Source organism: Schistocerca nitens, chromosome 3, assembly GCF_023898315.1.
Source record: "Schistocerca nitens isolate TAMUIC-IGC-003100 chromosome 3, iqSchNite1.1, whole genome shotgun sequence".
NCBI lineage: Eukaryota > Metazoa > Arthropoda > Insecta > Orthoptera > Acrididae > Schistocerca > Schistocerca nitens.
This window is the reverse complement of record NC_064616.1, coordinates 173,859,931-173,865,232: the sequence shown is the minus strand read 5'-3', so window position 1 is coordinate 173,865,232 and position 5,302 is coordinate 173,859,931. Positions and strand designations below refer to the sequence as shown.

General features: G+C 47.4%; 1 pseudogene; it reads right to left on the bottom strand.

Annotated features, from left to right (window-relative positions):
* Nucleotides 1-3,755: 3,755 nt before the first annotated feature.
* LOC126250405 (5S ribosomal RNA) lies at nt 3,756-3,873 on the bottom strand (annotated as a pseudogene).
* Between the last annotated feature and the right edge of the window lie 1,429 nt (nt 3,874-5,302).

Below are 5,302 nucleotides of genomic sequence, written 5' to 3'. Positions count from 1 at the left end.
TCTAGGCGCTTCAGTCTGGTACCGCGCGACCGCTACGGTCGCAGGTTCGAATCCTGCCTCGGACATGGATGTGTGTGATGTCCTTAGGTTAGTTAGGTTTAAGTAGTTCTAAGTTCTAGGGGACTGATGACCTCAGCTGTTATGTCCCATAGTGCTCAGAGCCATTTGACTACTGAGGTCGCTGATATGGAGTACCTGGCAGCCCACGCACCTAATATGAAAAACGGATGTTTTTAGGGTGTCCAGATACTTTTGATCACACAGTGTATCTGTGTCTGTGGCGTTCCGATTTTTTTATTCCCACGAAACAGAAAATTCTACTCCCATTGCTAGCCTGTCATTCAATCAGAATATCACCCTATCAGATCATTTTCGGGTTTATGACAGAGAAGGAAACGAGGAATGAGGCGTATTGCTGCATAACATTGCGGGGAATGCAGACGTGAGGACTCCTCTTGTCATGAAATCCCAAGAGCGAGATTAAATGCTTAGTTACTTAATATGTACAGATCCTGTATTACTTACTATGTGCAATAGAGTTACATGTCTCCTGTGGACATTTGGAACTGTATACTATCTAGCCGGAATTGCGCCCGGGGCTTTAAATCTGTTTACAAGTTATTCAGGAGTAGGCCTGTTTTTCGAACCAACAAGTTCGTTGTATTCTTATTGACCTTCTGGCATGTGGAAACTTCCAACACACTGTACATTTTAGAACTGTAGGCCTAACGCGATATTATCAGCAGGGAGAACAACCGTGTCCCATCCTCACAAAGTTTTGGTAGTGCCGTCCTCTCTACACCAGAAACTTTATTACTTCGTTGTGGGCTGAACTTGACAATCGACCGCAAAGATCATGCCTTTCTTCATTCACTGAAACACTGGAAAGGGGCCGTACAGCTTCTGATGAGAGCTGTCATGGACACAGTTCTTCGCATGGGCGCGAAGTTTAGATGTATGGTCGCCAAAATCTTTATCCGTAAAACTAACGACTGAACGTCGCGTGATCGTTCCTTGGTAATAGGTAATCACAAGGTGGTCAAACTTTGTAGTCTGTCTAGTTTTGGCACCCCACGTATCCTGTCAGTTTCCGTCCTTCAGACCATTTACACAAGTAAATGGAAAAATCCATTTACATGTAAGTTAAACAGTTCAAAAGGAACAGCGTAAGTTTTCATAAAATGAACAAGATCCTATCCACCAGCAGCAGCTGTTCTGGAAATTCTTCCCACACTTCATAACATAGCTAAATGTATTTCAGTGGCTTTCATGAGGCACGAATACCAGAAGGATGAACGATATTCGAACCTAGACGTTCTCATAGTTCACAGTGTGTCCTGCCTGAATACAGTGCTCAGCCACAGTAGATTTATCAGGTTGTAGCGGGCGGGTATAGTATCGATGTTTCAAGCAACGTTACTGAGCTGAACGTAATGTAGCCCGACGTATGATAATTCGCACTGACTGAGAATCTTCGTCTCGCATGCATTTCCTAGAATCAAGTCTTCCTACACATTTCTAACTGGCCTGGCTATCTTTGGCATTACCAGAAAAATAACCTTACTGTATGTTTAAAAAGGAGACAATCCGTTTTGGAAGACAAAACGCTACGAACGATGGGAAGATTACGGGCCTTTATTTTGCTTCTTCAGCGGTAAATTATTTGAAAACCCTTCCAACGATATTTTGCCAGAAACTTAGAACGATACGTAATATGTCGATTATCCTGGTGTGAGAATGCTTCCTCGGGCTATAATCTTGGTCGGTATGCTTCAGATCACAATGCAAGGGCTTTAATTCTGTCACGTAATAAGGGACACTCACAGTTTTACCGTATTCCAAATTCATGATGATGATTTGTTCCTGCTAATCTTTAAGATGGTGTCATTACTATCCCGTGGACCGAATTACACTCCTGGAAATGGAAAAAAGAACACATTGACACCGGTGTGTCAGACCCACCATACTTGCTCCGGACACTGCGAGAGGGCTGTACAAGCAATGATCACACGCACGGCACAGCGGACACACCAGGAACCGCGGTGTTGGCCGTCGAATGGCGCTAGCTGCGCAGCATTTGTGCACCGCCGCCGTCAGTGTCAGCCAGTTTGCCGTGGCATACGGAGCTCCATCGCAGTCTTTAACACTGGTAGCATGCCGCGACAGCGTGGACGTGAACCGTATGTGCAGTTGACGGACTTTGAGCGAGGGCGTATAGTGGGCATGCGGGAGGCCGGGTGGACGTACCGCCGAATTGCTCAACACGTGGGGCGTGAGGTCTCCACAGTACATCGATGTTGTCGCCAGTGGTCGGCGGAAGGTGCACGTGCCCGTCGACCTGGGACCGGACCGCAGCGACGCACGGATGCACGCCAAGACCGTAGGATCCTACGCAGTGCCGTAGGGGACCGCACCGCCACTTCCCAGCAAATTAGGGACACTGTTGCTCCTGGGGTATCGGCGAGGACCATTCGCAACCGTCTCCATGAAGCTGGGCTACGGTCCCGCACACCGTTAGGCCGTCTTCCGCTCACGCCCCAACATCGTGCAGCCCGCCTCCAGTGGTGTCGCGACAGGCGTGAATGGAGGGACGAATGGAGACGTGTCGTCTTCAGCGATGAGAGTCGCTTCTGCCTTGGTGCCAATGATGGTCGTATGCGTGTTTGGCGCCGTGCAGGTGAGCGCCACAATCAGGACTGCATACGACCCAGGCACACAGGGCCAACACCCGGCATAATGGTGTGGGGAGCGATCTCCTACACTGGCCGTACACCACTGGTAATCGTCGAGGGGACACTGAATAGTGCACGGTACATCCAAACCGTCATCGAACCCATCGTTCTACCATTCCTAGACCGGCAAGGGAACTTGCTGTTCCAACAGGACAATGCACGTCCGCATGTATCCCGTGCCACCCAACGTGCTCTAGAAGGTGTAAGTCAACTACCCTGGCCAGCAAGATCTCCGGATCTGTCCCCAATTGAGCATGTTTGGGACCGGATGAAGCGTCGTCTCACGCGGTCTGCACGTCCAGCACGAACGCTGGTCCAACTGAGGCGCCAGGTGGAAATGGCATGGCAAGCCGTTCCACAGGACTACATCCAGCATCTCTACGATCGTCTCCATGGGAGAATAGCAGCCTGCATTGCTGCGAAAGGTGGATATACACTGTACTAGTGCCGACATTGTGCATGCTCTGTTGCGTGTGTCTATGTGCCTGTGGTTCTGTCAGTGTGATCATGTGATGTATCTGACCCCAGGAATGTGTCAATAAAGTTTCCCCTTCCTGGGACAATGAATTCACGGTGTTCTTATTTCAATTTCCAGGAGTGTATTTCAACTTTTCTTCTGTGCTCTTCAGCATTCTGCAAACACCAGCTTTGAGCGTAGTTCAATTAGCAGGACGAAAAGACAACTTAAATTCTTCGAAGTACGTTTCAGCTTCTCCAGACACAATTTGCAATATTTGCCATGAAACCCATGCAAAAATGTTCTTAAAGTGTTTGTGACATGGTGTTTCGAGTATCTGAAATGATGCAGCATCTTAGCACTGCAGCACTCCGTCTTCAGGCCACAAGTGGCCTACCGGGTCCATCCGACCGCCGTGTCATCCTCGGTGGGTGATGCGGATAGGAGGGGCGTGGGGTCAGCACACCGCTCTCCCGGTCGTAAGATGGTATTCTTGACCGAAGCCGCTACTATTCGGTCGAGTAACTCCTCAATTGGCATCAAGAGGCTGAGTGCACCCCGAAAAATGGCAACAGCGCACGGCGGCCTGGTTGGTCACCCATCCAAGTGCTGACCACGCCCGACAGCGCTTAACTTCAGTGATCTCACGGGAACTGGTGCAGCCCCTGCGGCAAGGCCGTTGCCTAGCACTGCAGGACTAGATAATTTTTTATCCCTTCAGGTTATTGCTTTGTATTACTTAATTGCCGCTAGTGGTTCCATTCGTTTGTTTGTTTGTAGTCACACAGAAAGAACATGGTAGTGAATAATGTAAAGAAGTTTTAGTGAGTCTAGGAGCTTGAAATTTCTGTGTGGGTACATCATCATTTTCGTTGGCGTTTATCCCACTTCACCGCGGGTTCGGCCTTGTTAGTATTGATTTAGCGATGTTAGTGTCGAAGGGTGGCCGGATTCCCTTCCTGTCGCCACCCCGTACCCCGGGGACGGAATAGTGTACCGCAGCGGTCTGCGTCTAGTGTAAGCCATGAAACAGCGCGAACGTTTTCAAATATCTGCGAGTCGTGTAACAGAGGACATGTGGACCAGCCTCCACCTAGTGGGATGTGGAAAACCGCCTAAAAACCACATCCAGGCTGGCCGACACAGCGGTCCCCGTCGTTAATCCGCTGGGCGGATTCGATCCGGGGCCGGCGCGCTTACCCGACTCGAGGAAGCAGCGCATCAGCTCCCTCGGCTAACCTGGTTGGTCATTACCGAAATCAAGTTAATCAAATTTCTAGCTTACGGCATCACAAGCCCTTAGAAATAATTATCCTGTCTGCTACAGTAACACAGTTTGCTTCCGCACGGTTAGCAGAGCCTTCACCTATGAGAAGGCTCCACCTCCTTTCGGGAGATACCAACATTAATTTCTTTAGTACCTAACCGTTTGTGTAAACTCTGCTGGAACAGAACCCGTCAGCAAAAGACGACATGCTCCTCTATACTTCATCAACAGAATCAATGGTTTCTCAGTAAGCTGTCGTTACTTACGGATCTGCACAATTTATGTGGAAATCGTAGTGAGAAAATTGTTTTAATATTTTTAGTGGAATATGAAAGAAAAATATTGCTTCATCTTGTACTCAGACATCTCATCTCACTATACTGGTAAACTTCACATGAAACAGTTTTATTTGATATATAATTCTTCATAGAGTATCATAAACTAATGCATCTTCTGTGACTTGTCATGGTGAAACTGATAAAGAAATGCGCACGTTATACAAGTGTTACTCGTTCCAGCTCATGTTCGTATTTTCCCCAGTTATCATGTTTTTTAGCACAAAAATTAAGAACCTACAGTATAAGTGCAGTACTAGCGCTTATTCCAACACTTCGCTTCTATTAAAAGAAGAATACAAAAATAACTTATAGTTCTCTGCAACATTCGCTAGCAGATTCTGGCAACATTAATTAGATGGTACTAGCAACAATTCCATTTCTAAGTACGTGTTTTCAATAGCAAATACTTCTTCATTAATGCAATAACATTTACGATATTTCAGTACCAGTGTTATACCGAATTATGATGCAATGTTACTCTGGACATGCATGCATGTCCAAAGAGACA